General features: G+C 41.1%; 1 pseudogene; it reads left to right on the top strand.

The window, feature by feature from the left end:
* The first annotated feature begins 1,951 nt into the window (after window positions 1-1,951).
* On the top strand, window positions 1,952-2,972 carry LOC145992542 (uncharacterized; annotated as a pseudogene).
* The last annotated feature ends 13,847 nt before the right edge of the window (window positions 2,973-16,819 follow it).

Raw genomic sequence — 16,819 nt, 5'->3', positions numbered from 1 at the left:
GTTAAGAAGGTTGAAACACTGCTTTACCGTTTAAAACACAACGCTAGTCAAGATTTGAAAGACATTTTGCGTGTTCAGGAAGCGAGAAAAGAACGAAAAATAATTACTCGATATGTCGACAATAGATACTAATTTCGTAAAAAAAAGAAAAAAGCGAAATCCCTTGTTAAACATGTTTCGCAATGCAGAATAGGTAAGTACGAATGTTAAAAAGTAGAGAATGAACGAGTTAGAGTGATTTCCCGCAAATGATAGTTTTACCGTTTTCAGGATTCTTGCTGGGAAACCTGATGGTAAGAGACCTGTAGGAAGGGCCGGCTCCCGTGGCAGAGTAGTTAGCACATCGCGCTATGGCGCCAGGGGTCTCGGGTTCGAATCACGGACTGGGCATGGATGTTTGAGTGTCCATTCATCAATTTCATCATATCATCACTCATCCCCATCTTCGTAAATTAGCCAAAAGTGGCACAAGAAGCGAAGTAAAATAAAGCAAATGAATCAATCAACCTGTACGAAGGCCAAGACGAAGATGGAGGGATAACGTTGAGATGGGTGTAAAGGAAATCGGTAAGGACGGAAAAATCTTGACCAGGATAGGAACATGTTGAAGGCTTTTGCTGCAGCAGTCATAGTTAGTTAACAGCGATACTTGAGGTCCTCGCTAAAAGTTTAATTAACTTCCACGTGTCATTCTTTCAATTCGTATCAATCTCCTCTAAATAGAGAATCATATCAAGCCAGGATTCTTAACCTCAAGTCATCGGTCGTTGCTCCAACAAGCATTCAAAGAATGCCATGTCAGGTATTAACAAATCTTCCTGATTTACTAGAGTTAAGGTGCTGAGCAACTGGCATTTGCAGGACAATGACCAGGGTTACAGGGAAGAGAACAAAACTAAGAGCAACGGGCGGTGTGGGGTATTTTGCCTGGAGTCGTCGAACAAGTAGCAACTGAGGAGATTGAGCGGTCGATCACAAATCGATTCGATCAGCCATCGGCGGAACTTTATCATCAGAGACAGACAGGTATAGTCCTTTCCAACCATGTTGATCTAGACTTGAAGGTTTCCAAGTGTGTAGTTAGTATCTCTTGCTCTTTACCATCAGACTTACCATAAAGAGCGAGTGCTCAAATCGATTGCATCACCCACCTCAATGGTTAAAGGTTCTTGGTTCGATCCCACGTTCGTGAGAGAACGTTACGTGGTGGAGGTGCGGGACATATACTTTCAAGTGAACTAAAATAACACCTGGTACCCACTGCTGAAAAGTACACACGAACCGCTATGTTAAACAGCAGGTTATACTCCCAGGCAGCTTTCCTATAGTAGTAACGTCGCTGCCTTCTATTCAAGGGGTCCAGGATTCGAACATAGTAGTTCAGATTCCACTTCAAACTGTAGGTCCAAGCCCGATTACCCGATAGGCCAATATATGCATTTCGATATTATCTAAACATGCGTATTACATCTCAAGTTAAATTATGCAAGCCAACCTATTCGTACAAACATTTGCGTTACTATTTCATGTAATGACTGAATAAATTATCTCTGTTTAGCCGCGGTAGCTAAGATTTTCTCCACCTGTTCAAGCACCCATCCAGCGTCGTATACCTGGTACCTGGCCGTGATCAAGAAAGTGTGGGGCCTTATCTCCACACCCCCTACACGCGTTCCTGGCGTGGTGCAAAGCACACTGTTTTGACAATAGTGTTCGTTTAATAATTTTGCATTAACGCGCTGCTCTAGAACTTGGTCGATGTATATTTCGTTATTGCATTTTGGTTACGATACGTCACTTTTGTTCCATTTTTGGTTAAACGTGACGATAAGTATGAGTGTTCATTACAGGGTGCATAGGCTATTTGAGGACATAACATTTTCAATGTATAAAATACCTTATAGAGTATCTTATTGAAGTGTCGTTTTTATTGCAGATATACGATGACTGAATGAAAAGAAGCGCTGTGATTGTGGCCTTACATGCAAAACACAAGGATTTAGAAACTGCTACGTTCCTGAATGTTGCCAGATCATTTGTCCATAAAGTTTGGAAACAGTTGGAAGCCTCCGGTTGGAATGTTTCAAGAGTTTCGAAGCGAAAAAGGCATTCTCGACGTTCTGACATTATCAGGACACCAGAATTTGACCAAAAGGTTTAGGAAATTATCAATGATACCCCCGGAAAAACAATGAGGGCCATTGCAAAGGAACTCAAGGTGTCAGAGGGCACAATTCGAACATTGGTTCATGAAGACATTCGATACAAGTCGTATGCGATGAGGAAAGGTCAATTCATGTCTGCAAAAACAAAAGAGAATCGTCTGATCCGTGCACAACGGTTACTCACCAAAGTCAAAAACCCTGAGGAACATGACATGTTGTGGTTTTTCTCTGATGAGAAAAACTTTGATCAAGACCAAAAGGTTAATCGCTGAAATGACAGATGGTTATGTAAGGATTCTTCTGAAGTTGCCAGAGTTATGCATAGCAAGTTTCCAGCAACTGTGATGGTTTTAGGAGTTGTGAGTTACGAAGCACACGTCATGCCACCCCACTTCGTTCCACAGGGTCTTCGAGTTAATGCTACAGCCTACATTGAGGATCTGCAGAGTGTTGTTAAGAGACAGTGTACGCAATGCCAGGCCGTACGTATTTCAACAGGACTCTGCTCCTGCTCAGAAGGCTCACATTATCCAAGAATGGATGTCAGACAAAGACAATCTCCATGACCATGTCACACCCAACTTGTGGCCTTCTAACTCTCCAGATCTTAATCCCTTGGACTATTATATGTGGAGCTTTGTTGAAAGAGAGACTAATAAACATCCACAAAACACCAAAAAATCATTGAAGGCAGTCATTGTCAAGGTGATGTCGGAAATAAACAAATATAACTTGATTCAGGCTTGTCGACGCTTTCGATCCCGTCTCAAGAAAGTTATTGAGGCTGAAGGCGATTTTATAGAATAAACCTATTCAGAAGCTTTTGTTTCTCATGTGTACCAATTTTCATGAAAATATATTTGATTTTGGACGAGATATGGTTATTTTTCAAAATTTTCTCAAGTAGCCTATGCATCCTGTAGATGCAATTGATGAAGGGCAGTCACAAATACCCTCACCCACGTCAGAGCTCAATCCTGGTAATTTCGGTGGCGAGATAGAAAGACCACTTAGGGAGGTTTTAGATCGAAGCGACACGTATCTCTTGGAAACAAATATTCAAAATCAAATGTAACGTTTCGAATCTAAGCGACACGACTCTACACGTGTCGGTCGGAGTGGGACGTTTACCCAATACCGGAACGTAGGTTATTTGCACCAGGCAATATGTGTGTCTGAGGACTAAAAGGTCCTTATCGAGCCTCTAAAAGGGCGCTCAGCACATAGAAGGTCAAAAGACAAGGCAACACCCAGCCCTATAGAGGCTGATACCGAACGGTTGATTGATTGATTTAGTTTATTTTACTTCGCGTTTTGTGCCTCGTGGCTAATTTGCGAAGATGGTGATGAGTGATGAAATGACGAAATTGATGAGTGGACATTCACAAACAACCAACACCGAGCGGGATTCGAACCCGGGACCCTTGGCGTCGCAGCTGATACCGGATGGAATTTACCAGACGAAAGAGACTCGTTGGTCTGCAACATTGCCGTCAAAGAGGTGTATACTCTATATGGAATTGACTTTTGGGTGCATGCTCAAAAGACCACCCCACCGAACTGGTTGTGAACACACATTTCAAAAGAACAAATATTACATGACCTGTTGATAAATCAGAGCCGTTATACATAGAAAACCATAAATGTCTGGTTTATGACGTAACATTAAGTGTGCCGACCCCGGGACAGATTACCCACTGTACCCTCTCGAGAATTACGTCGAAATTTTTTTAATCGACAGATTTCAATGTTTTATGTAATGTAAAAGTGGTTCCAGCGTTAGGAAAGCACAAATAACTGAGATATTTGATACTAAAGAATGGCACAGGTAAGTTAAAACCTGCAATTTCGAAGTATTTTTGCCGCTTTTTGTTAGTAAAAACTGTTTGTGTGTATACTAAAATAGTGAAGAACACGCCGAAAATTACTATCAGTACCAAACCTAACAATCCTAACCTAACTACGTAAAATTATAGCTGCTGTTGTGGAAAGTCGTTTTGGGTGCTATATTCACTTCAGGCTGTTCTGTTTTACAGTAAAGTAACACGCTAAGGTAACAGAGGTACTTTACTTCACAATAACACATTTCGGAGAACTAAAATCAACTGAAAACGTTCATAAACAACAACATCTTTAGAAACCATGCAAGATATTTCACTTTCTCTAGGAGGTACAGAGGGTCAAGGGTACCCCGGCCCCCGTGGCGGAATGGTTAGCACATCGCGCTACGATATCAGGGGTCCCGGGTTCGAATCCCGGTCTAGGCATGAATGTTTGTGAGTGTCCATTCATCAATTTCATCATATCATCACTCATCCCCATCTTCGCAAAATAGCTGTAAGTGGTACAAAGAGCGAAGTAAAATAAATTAAAGAAACGTTAAGTGCAACATGGAGCATCAGGTGAAACATTTCCCTACGATCAAATCACACAATTGGGGCGATGGAGCAAAGCCCTAATCGCAGCTCCAATGCTTCTTCTTTTCCCATTGCCCTCCTCGGTTGGACTCTCAAGAGGAAATGAAGAGTTTGTCCAGGGAGTGAGGAAGCAGTTCGTATTGTCTTGCGTTTTTTAAGAAGCAGTGTAGCCATTGTGTCTTCGATTGCAAACATGCAAGGATCTTCTCACCACCCACTCACAGCATAGATAAGATAAGTGCTTTTAGAAAAAATAAGGAAGGAGGGGGGGGGGGGAATAGTTAACGTACATCGAGATAAGAGAAGCTGAATAAAAGGAAGGGGAAAACGCATACATGACCTTTATATAGCGTCAAGAGGCCTTTCCAGGCTACGGTTTCTTATAATTCGGATCAAGTGAGAAAAATTACAAAATTTATGTGCTTCCAAAGGCAGTGTTGCCAAGCGTCACCCTTAGGAGCTAAAACTGGTAACTTTCATGGAAATTTTCACCCAAACTGAAAGCAATAAAAGTGCTCTTTAAAGTCCACTGGTAGGTTCAACTGCGTACTCACAACACTCACGCATTTCACAAAATGTCTAGTGGATATTCTAATTAGGCTAAATGTCATGTTCAATACGGATAACCAAATGTTTGAGATTATTTTGTTTGTTGCCCATGTCCATGGGCATACTATGTGTGTGTGTGCCTAATAGCTTCAAAGTGGATATGACCAAAATAGTTCATTGGATGTCTGCTGTATATCGTGCACTTTCCATCTGGATGGCGATAGGTGGTAATACCAATAATAGCTTCAATATACTTGCCCCAAAAATTTCCATTTGATACTGAGTGATTGGTTTGGTTTCTTTTACCTAGCTTTTCTACCACTTTTGGCTACCCGAGGATGAAATTTATGAAAAGACATTCACAAAGCACGCCCCTGTGTCTCTCCGATGGCGCAGTGGTAGCGTCGTCGCCTTGTAATCAAGGGGTCCCGGGTTCGATACCCTGTAGACATATAGTGGTTCTGATCCCACTTTAAACTGCAGGTCCAGTCCCGATTAGCCTTATTGTGCATAAAGTGGACTTAAATAACACCAACTCAAACAACACAAGCCGGGATTCGAACACGAGACTTGAAAGATTTACCAGTGTCGGTATAGTCGATATCGCTATTATCAGTATCGTCCATATCGATAATATCGACGTCGATATTTTAGATTCTCGATATCGATATTCAATTGATATCGAACTTCAATATAGTAGTTCAGATCCACTATGGAATGTAGATCCAGTCATCTGCGCATAAAGTGGACTTAAAGTTAAAAAAATACTCAAATATTGAGATATTTAACCTCCGATAGCAAAATTGAAACATTTGCCGTTGAGATCCATCATTTCAAATCAGTTTGACAAATTGGCGACAAATAGTTTTCCAGAAATATTGTCCCTCAGGAACCCCTGTTTCGTGACTGCGGAATGGACACTTCCAAGAATTTTCCTGAACCACAACTACTTCTGGAGAGCCTGCCTCCAAAGTGTTTCCGCCCACTTGACAGTTGGCCACACTGACTCCGCGACCGACCAAACGGAAACGGCATATCAGCGATCACCCAAGACAAGGTGCAAACTCACGCGGGTTATAACATGTACTTGGTCGCCCGTGCAATCACCTTCCCACATACAATAGAAATAATCTAAACGCAGCCACCATGGAGAAACAGGCGATGCTTATCTCTCGGATGTACTGCCATTGAAGCGTAGGCAGGTAGTTCCCATTGCCCCTGGGCAAGAGGCTATTTTTTATTTTCTTCGACCGCACAAAGGAGTTATTGTCCTCCTTTTAATTACCCACCTTTTTCCCCATCCACCAATTCAACTGTTGTAAAAGACAGAGCAGGTGCGCCATCGAAACGAAAGGAAGAAACTCAAGATTATCTGCTGAATATCCATCAGTTTGCAAGTTAAACACTAATTACCGATTTGGTTCAGCTCCGGTTACAACGCCTAATTAGGAAATCGTGCAAGAGAATATGCATAAAAGAGAAACACGACGACAACAACTGAAATTATGCACACGACTTCAAAGTTGAAAGAAGATTCAAACGGAAATAAGGAAATTACTGAAGTCTGAAGGAAGTTACAACGAAGTAAAATATTTGTTTCTTATGTATTAAGATCACAATAGGCACAAGCTCAATTACAGCTATTGGTACCAGTTCCGTATATCGGAAACACATTAAAATCGGATATTGTGAGTTTCGGATGGTTCGTACGTACCAATTGTGTATTGCGGAACATAGTTCAAGGTGCCATTATGCTTTTTACACGAAAACAAACACAATTTGTCACATACAGAGTGATATTTTTGATTCCTTTCTTCGCTTCCGTAACACACATTATGGCGGCCACATCTTGACTCAAGTTGTAGGTATGCAGTGTTTCCAACCTTCTTTACCGAAAAATACCTACTATCGTGTTCGTCACCGGTGGAAATTGTACATTATGTACGGGTAGCTGACGGATAGCCCCACGAACCATTCACGGATAGCCCCACGAACCATTTCCGATAAGGTTTGGTTAGACAAGCATAGAGAAAAAAGGGGCTGGAAACATTGACACGGGCTTACGTCATCAAACGTACGCAGCATGCAGTTCACGTAGCGAAAGTAATGGCAATTGTGCGTCGGTGAGATATTTCTCTTCAGAAATACATGATTTCCGGGTCAAATATATTCCACGATGAAAGAAAATACCTCGACGAACGTTGGAAAGCTTGCAGAAACTCATTTCCGCAAGTAGTTTCTCATGTAAAAATGAAGAAATGCGTTTCCGATATACCGAACTGTTACCCAGCTTTTTATGGGTGGGTTTCATGTGACGTCAAGATGCGCACAAATGCGGCCAATTTCATTTGCCGTGTGGAAGAAAATTTCCACCACGTAGCGTTCGTTACATGTGCACCAACGGCACAGTCTGCGTTAATATCTCCTGCCCGCTTGAATTCCGTATGCTCAATCATGGCTGCTCGAACCCACAATGCAACAGTTGGTGACGTAGGTGAAACACATCTATACGCTGATGATTCAACAATGCAATTAACATACGCTGAGTACAAGTGTTCGTGATATCTTACAAACTACATAGAAATTCTTTTCGCAGTGGCGGCGATTAGAGGGGGCAGTTGCCCCCCACCCCGGTTTTGGAACCCAATCACCGTCACTGGCTCTTCTGTATTGGCAACTTGATTTACAATAACAAGGAATGTTATTATTACCTCTGGCATTGTAATCGCTGATAATCATTACACTAAAATTAATCCATGCAAACGTACAATACATTTAATAATGATAATGAAGATACGTATAAGAATAAATTCAAGGATATGAGTTGGTTAAATATTAGAAATATACTACGTGTTACTTACTCCGTGTACTTTTATTGAGGACATATATTCGAAATTATTTTAGGTTCATAGATGTCGTTGCTCTTGTTCCTAGTTAATATATTGTTATAACTACAAAACTAACAAAAAAATTGCTTGTTTTTAATGCACCTAGTAAAAACCAAAATTTAATATCGTTTCGTCTACCCGGAATACTGAAATAAACGCAGTAACAATTTCAACGTACAAGTGCATTCGGTTAAGCCTGAGCTCTGGCATGCGCAAAGCGGAAATGTTTGTCGTCTGCAGAAGACGTCACGTGATTCATAGGAACAGTGTTGCAATACGCGGAAGTTACAATTCTACTAGACATGACATGAAACTGGCAAAGGCTATACGCTGATGTCATAAAAAAAAAAAATACTTACGAATCTAAAGTAGCACGCTGTCCTTCATGATCATGAAATTCGTCAATTGCTCTACGAATAACACACTTGTCAAATTCATCCACATCACTTTTAAATTTATTTTTTCTGCATGGTTTGTTAGGCGTTACTAATCCCTTCCCAGTTACTTTGTAGCGATCATTTTCGTTTCAAAGTATTTACTGACATATCAGTAGATGCGGGAACACGCCTTTGCACTTGTTCCATGTTCAACGCAAGACCACTGTCAACTTCTTTCTTCATAAACTTGTGCACGTTGAGATAATTTCTCTACTCTATGAATCACTTTGCTTTCTCCAATATTCATTCCAGTTTTCACCTCAGCTTTCGTTGAATAAAACACAGGTCAACAATCACCTTACTCGTGGTAACACGATCTCCCCCACCCCCCGAGAGGGACCGGAGGAGAGGGAGTATGCCTCTCTCGCAGAGGAGCTTAATCAATGGGGGTTTGTATCACCGAAAAAAGAATCCTATGTCATTCTTTTCCTTGAACTATCACCTTCTCAAACTGTTACTTTTTTAAATATATATATATAATGTGTGTGTGTGTGTATAAATGCAGTAAGTACCGAACACACCTACCACTAAGCTCTTAAGTCAGATTATGGATGTAGGTAATTGTTAAGGCAGTTAGCAACTCTGCTCTCAGTGGAACTCTCGCATCGTCGCGCTGACGACAGGCTTCTGCGCAGATGAAGACCAGAGCTCAAGCTAAACAGAATGGCCTGTGCATACAAGTTCTTCAATACGTAACAGGTTCACCTGATTAGAGAAAAGTAGCAAGCCAGAAGCAATAACCTCCTTCTTCGGCCGTTACTCTCTCAAGCATTCAAATAATGCTAGGTCAGTATTAAATCAATCCTCCTGGTTGATTGGAATTAAGTTGCTGATCAACTGGTATTAGGGAGCAATAACCATGTGGTGGAAGAAAGGATAAATTAGAGTGTAACGGGCGACGTGGGGTCTTTTGCTTTGGATCGAGGAACGAGAAACATCGGGGAGCTTGAGCGAGCCTGCATAGCGCAATTCTAAGAGTCTTCTCCGAGGAACTCTTCGGCATCGAATAGACAGGTAACATCCTTCTCTAACCATGTTGATCTAAACTAGAATATATAAACCCAAATTCTTAGTCTTGTGCAAATTTTACATGGTTTAAGTGAAAATGTTGCATGACAAAATTCGTGTTTCGTCAGTGTCTACAAATTTGTCGACAGTTTCTTAGTTCCTTGAAAGAACCGTTGAAAATCAAAATCTGTGAGCAACCAGTTGTGTAACTTTTGCACGGGAGTATACCATGCAAAAAGCTTCAGAAACTATTTATTCATTATTAAGTGCACCGAACTATGCTAATCAACAGTTCATTTAACACGGCATATATCTCCATGCACCCTTAATAACACAAAGGTAGGGTAAGGACGGGGCAAACGGACACCGGGGCAAACGGACAGTCCCTAAGAAAAATACGAATAATTTGGCTTTGAAGTTTGCAACAGTGCATCGGTTGGCGTTGTGATTTGAAGCAGAACGTTGGCGAGAAGGTGTGTTGAACATCGGTTGAAATCTTGAAGAAGAACGCCAATCCAGCCGTAAAACCTGACCAGGTAAGGATATTTGTACTAGCAAAAACCTAAACAGTAAAAATCTGTGTGCGGAACATAAGGATTGCTTGGATTATGATGGTCTCGCCAAAGTTGCGCTTTGTAGTGTCGATATGTCATTGCCTCCTCGACATACACAGCCTGTGTCAACATGCTGCTGCCATCTGGTGGGCTTTTTAGAAAATGTAAATCCCAAGGCTACAGGCGGGGCGAACGGACAGGCTTGTGTTGGGGCAAACGGACATGCATAAAGTGAATATCATTTAAATACTATAAGTTATTATGTAATTCAGCAACTAATCTACATTTAACTCAAAGACGAAAGGGCATGTGTGAATTGTATGTAATGCATGTTTTACCATTCAGATGTATGCCTTTCTAAAATAATGTGTCCTTGTTACAGGATAGTGCGACATCGTGAACGATCCACAGACCGCTGTTCCTGGACAGATGACAATATGCAGAAGGCTGTTAATGCAGTACAATATGGCATGCCTCTAGCTACAGCCGAAAGAACATTGTCTGTTCCGCGGATCACTTTACAGAGACGGGTGAGTAGCAACGTGCAAATTCCGAAATTTGGCCAGCACACTACGCTTTCAAATGCTGTGGGGGTACAACTGGTGGAGCACCTTCTGAAACTTGATTCTATAGGATATGGTCTGACCTATAAGGAACTCCGCAGTTTGGTATATCGGTATGCATTTGCAAATGGTGTGCCACATTCCTTTAATGATCTACAAATGGCAGGGAAGGACTGGATACAAGGATTTTTAGCTCGTCACAAGTAACTCAGCTTGAATGTTGCAGAGGCTCTGTCATATGCTCGCGCTAAAGGATTATCTAAGGCAAATGTTAACATATTTTACAATAATTTATCAAAGTTGCTAGACGAACACAATATGTGGGACAAACCTGCCAACATATACAACTGTGACGTGACAGGCATGTAACTGATCTACAAACCAAAACGAGTCATATCAATGCGGGGCAAGAGAAGTCGTGAGCCAAACGAATTGTGAAAGGGGAGAAACAATCAGTGTTATGGCATATGTATCTGCAACTGGCCACTATGTGCCTCCTTTTGTTATCATGAAGGGTTAAAGATATAACGATATCTATGAATTGGCATGCCTCCTGGGACGAAAATAGTTCTTTCGGATAGTGGCTACATGCAATGGGAATAGTTTGCTCATTTTATTAGTGTCAAACTCCCTGCTCCTGTAGTGCTCATTCTTGATGGACACGGATCGCATTGTTCAGATCCCCAACCCTGGAGAAGGCATTAGTCAATGACATGTACCTTCTGTGTTTACCTCCACACAGCACACACAAACTTCAGCCGCTCGACGTTTCGTTCTTTGGGCCACTTAAAACATTTTACAACGACGGCTGTAGAGTTTACGTGCGAAGAAATCCGGGGAATGGTATCAATAAAGTGGCCTTTGGTGGCATTTTTGCAGAGGCTTGGAATCGTGCGGCCACAGTGGGGAATGCAGTAAATGGGTTTCATCCATTTAATCCACAACGCCTGCCTGAGCACGCATTTATTCCTGGAACTGTCCATGAAGTGAATGGTCAAGATCAGCGATCACCAGAACCTTTAGCGACAGAGGATGCCTCATCCCAAGGAAGATGACAAGAACTCAACCCCTTGACATCCATTTCTGGGACCTCGAGCTGGAAAAGAAAAACGGGGGAATCGCACTTATTAACGGGTCCTTCTTTCATCGCTCGCCTCAAATTGAAAAACTGACTGCAGCTAATGAAACAACAAGACTGGGAAAGCATGTTAAACGCACCGCAAAAGATGTGTGCCGTGTATGCAACGTTGTGTACAAGCAGGGTCAACACTGGGTGCAGTGCTTAGTGTGTTCCGTCTGGTTCCACGTAAAGTGCGTTGCGAATGGAAATGACCCATACTTTGTGTGTTCTTCTTCTGAGAGACATGACAGTCCATAAATGAGCTAGTGTCCATTTGCCCCTCTCACATGTCCGTTTGCCCCGCCATAGTGGGGCAAACGGACACTGCTACACACACTGATTCATTTAACAATTTGGAGGACAACGTTCATTATTTTGAATTATACATTGTACTATTTGTTACCTCAATGTTCACACTTTCTATATCGACCATAATTGTAATTTTTCAATAAACAGTTTGATAGTTATTTTGCAATATATCCTTAGGGTGTCCGTTTGCCCCGTCCTTACCCTATGTGGTGCAAAAGCTTACATGCCCTTGTCCTTAGTTTTCTTACCAGTTTTTGAAGAAAACATCACAGTAAAGTTATCAAGTGTATCAATTTCCAAAGGGAAATCCCACAGTGAATCAACGGCAATTTTCACCCACAAGAGTACGTGTGTGTTTCGTGAATACAAATAAATCATACTTACTTATGTAGTTCCAGTTAGTGCCTCAGCGATCCTAGGAACCTTTCTGATCAACGAACTATAGTGACACAACACTTTCAGCGAATACGTGCGTTTTATAATAAACTACTGAGTGTGTTCTTCATATATAGTTTACTAAATCGGATATGTAAATTAGACTAACAAATTGTTTTATACACATCCGAAAGCATCGAGATTGCAATTTTTGGTGTTTCAATTTGAACCCTTTTAAGTGTATATTCACAGGTTTAGGTAAACGAAAATGAACAAATATATATTAAAGATAACCAATGGAAGATCAGAGGAATTTGTGAAAGAAATAGAACACAGGGAATTTATTTTAGAAAACAGTATGAAAACAAACAGGAGGAGGCACGTGACTTGAAGGACTAAGCACGAAATATAGGGTAAGGAGAATTGTTTGTTGCAGCTACGAACAAATTATTTTGATTGCAGGGATTCTAAACTTTCAATATAATTTGGGCCTTCACATATATTTCCAATACAATTCCGGTTGCTGATTGATTGATTTGATATATTTTACTTCGCTTTTCTGTCACTTTTGGTTCTCCGCGAAGATGAAGAGTGATGATATGATGAAATTGATGAACAGACACCCACAAAGAACACCCATGCCTAGGGCCGGGATTCGATTCCGGGACCCCTGGCGTTGTAGCGCGCTGTGCGTAAGAGGCAGATTGGTGGTTGGAAGAAAAGGTGCATAAGATATTCTAGCTTTTCATAGCTCAACAATAAGAGAGATACAAGAAGAAGATCTTAGTGTAGATAACGGAAACCACAATTTAGGAAGAATACAAAAATAAGGTTTTTCGAAGTGGGATTATCAATCACCAAGATTCACTAAGCACTTGAGCGACATCAGGTTTCATAGAAAATACTCGCGCACTTTCTTGTATGTTAGCTTATTTGAAAAGTTTAGAATGAAACATTGTGTGTGTATGGGCTCTAATATTGTACAAATATTCAAAATATTATTGTCTATTTTCTTAATAATAAGGGCAAGTAATATATTTTTCAAAATAGTTAATGTTTTATATAACGGAATTCAATAGCGACACCAAATTGGAAAAGTTATATTTACTGCCTTCGTCATTTTCACATTTTACAAGATAATTGAAAAACAATTGTTTTCCGTCATTCCCCGCAAATTCATACCTTGCCTCTGTAATAAATTATCATATTTTGAAATAGGACAATTCAAGTATGACTCACTTGGGATGAAAATCGCCTTTCTTTAAGTTCTCTAGCAACGTCCGTTTCCATGGTCAACAATAAACATGGCAAATTCTAAATAATTGTCACACCTCTAAACACAGCCACGATGTAGATATTTTCGTATTGAGCACCAATATCTATATATATGTGTGTGTGTAGGAGTTTTTTGCTCCGAAACGTATAATATCGCACCAGGGACATGAATAAAGGGCTAAGTGAGTGATTTTTAAAATTTTCTTGGTGTTTCCATACAATTTCATACAGGGTGGTACTATTTCATCAAGTACATTTAGTCAGTGAGTGAGTGAGTGGTGGGGATTCAGCAGATGCGTGGCGTGCATGTAACCGCTGTTACCGCAGGTAACAACAAAATATAAAAAAATAAAGAACCTGTCTTAAAATATTATTACATACATAAACTGGTAATATTGTCGTAAAGTAAATATTGCAAACTGACATTTTTTCTGACACCGGCTAAAGCGAAGAGGAGGACTGATCCGGTACCCTCCACAGGCAACATGAGGAAACGGCCCTGAGCCCACGCAAGGAAGACTTCGCGTAGCGGCAAAGACTGTTACGGCGGGAGGAGGAGGCGGGTCTGTTTAGCCGCCACAGTTGCCGGTGAACCTTACCGGATACAGATCAGTGTTGCCATATTCAATTGACAGAAAAGAGCTAAGTCACCTAATCGGGTCTATTTTACTCTGAAGGTGTCCACTCACACTGGGGGAAAGCAAGCTACCAAGTGCGAGTACGAAAGTCCTCTTTGTCCTCTGACATCATGGGCGAGAAGGAGAGCAGAGGGATGGGGATGGTCAAGGGGTCCGCTGTCCTAAAAATGTCAACCTAAAATTCTATATTTCACACATATAATATTATTTCGGTTACAGGAATTTGTGATAATTGTTGAAAGGGCCGATTGAGATTGACATACGTTGTCGCAGGAATGCGATAATTTCGAATTGAAGCAATGTTTTTGAGGTAGCAGCACTGTTTTTGGGTGAAAACATTACTTAGAAACATAATTTTCCGATTGTTATCTTAGCATGCTCTGAAGTGTCAGGTGTCGCAGGTTCGAATCCTCAGCAAGAAATGGTTATTTAAATGTTTGTTGTTATTCTTTTACTTACATAATTATAAAAATTAATAATTACATACACAAAATATTAATAATTTTATTTCAATAATTCACCATGCATCCTCATAGTAACGATTACGATTATCCTATAAAGCGAAAGCCTTAAAGGTAGCAAGGAACGTAAAATATATAAAATAATAGTGGTGTCAGAAATGATATTTCTGTGGATTTATCGAACATGGGAGTGGGAGTAGTTAGGAAACAGATGAAGACTACATCTACTCTACATACGAAAAGTTTCGCGAGTTGGGCAAATCTGGTTTCAAAAGAACTAAGATGGCAACAGTAGTAGAACTGGACTTCTTGCAGTGTAAGGTTCCGAACTCCGAAGGAAATATTGGCTATTGGGGAAGCGCCGATGCTGAGAGGGGAGGGGGCAAGGAGGGTGCTTCACGTGTTACAAAAGTAAACAACGGTTGGCGGTAGGGACTGTGCAGTGCGAGTTTTGTGAGTGGTGTCTTTCGTCTTTGTGTTGTTTTCGGGCATTGTCAATTAATTAACAAGCGGTGTTAATTACTTCGATGTTTCTGTAAGTATCAAATTACGTATTTCTTTATTAGGCTTATGTTTATTGTGTCAACAACCAATGTTTGCGATATCACTTCAGAGCTTATGCCAACATTTTTTTTTCCTGATTAATAACTTTACCAAAATCTAGTATTGAATTGCAGTCGTACCAGGATAATATTATACGAACTACTTGGAAGACATGGGGGGGGGGAGGAGCCCAAGTCTTACGGCTCCATCCTTAAATGTCCTACTGATAACCGGTAACACTTTTAAAAATCCCACGCCACGCCACTGGGATTCAGATAAGGATATTGGATAAGTTGATATCAGGTGACATTAAAAACGCTACGTGGATAGAAGTTCTGTCTTGCATCCGTTCTTGGCGTTATAATTTGAAAACCCTTCTAAGTGTATACAGGGTGTATCATAAGTAATAGCGCAAACTGACACAGTTGAAAGTACACGATAATAGAAGCAAAAAGTCTCAGTAAACATGGGTCTGCAAACGAGCCGTTTTCGAGATAATTGCGAATGTGTGGTTACAAGCCGCCACTGACTTCATTGTTTGTAAACGTCGTCCTAGTTGGTAAAATGCTAATAATGTGTGCGATTGTGTGGTTAGAAGCCGTCACTGATTGCATTTTGTAAACATCGAGTGCTTGCGCGGTCCGAGGTTTGCTCTTTGTTTACAAAACAGAACATTTCCGAGAGATGGCGTTGTAATCAAACAGGAAGGATACAATCAGTACACAGTCTAATCGTACTGTGGGAGTCACGTCAGTTGTGCTGGACTGCGTAGTGAAAATGGAACCTTACAGCAACGAAGAGTATGCGGATATGCATTTTGTGTATGGTTTGGCTAACGGCAACGCACGGGAGGCTACACGTTTGTACCAAGAAAAATACCCTGCTCGAAGTCACCCCGAGAGTCGCACATTTACAAGGTTACATCAGCGCCTCAGAGAACATTATTATTATTATTACTGTATTATTAGCATTTTACCAACTAGGACGACGTTTACAAACAATGGAGTCAGTGGCGGCTTGTAACCACACATTCGCAATTATATCGAATTGCTCGTTTGCAGACCCATGTTTACAGAGACTTTTTTTGCTTCTATTATCGTGTACTTTCAACTGTGTCAGTTTGCGCTATACCTTATGCTACACTCTGAATGTACGTGACTCGGGAGAAGAAATATGCAAGATGGGTGTCACAAGGCTAGCGGAAGAAACGACAAGTGCTCTTAGGCAAGGACTTCATCCCTCGAAGTCTACAGCGAAGTTATGCGCCTCCCTCGCTGCTACAACCAGGAGGGAAAGAGTTAAGACTGAACGGAGGGGGTAGAAGAAAGAGACAACAACAAAAAACGAAGTTCTTAATGGTCGCACATCCTCTTCCAGTGCTATTCATTGGATCATCGACCACCCCGTTCGCAGGCTATGCAGCTGTTCTCCAAAACCGACTCATAAGTCATCAGCGCCCCCCTCTTTCCTTTTCTCCCTTTCAATCTTCTCATCTTTACTCCTCGCGGGAGGTGGAA

This window comes from Lepisma saccharinum, chromosome 9, assembly GCF_977018435.1.
Source record: "Lepisma saccharinum chromosome 9, izLepSacc3.1, whole genome shotgun sequence".
Taxonomy (NCBI): Eukaryota; Metazoa; Arthropoda; class Insecta; order Zygentoma; family Lepismatidae; genus Lepisma; species Lepisma saccharinum.
Note: the sequence above shows the minus strand (reverse complement) of the source record. Positions and strands in the feature narration are given on the sequence as shown.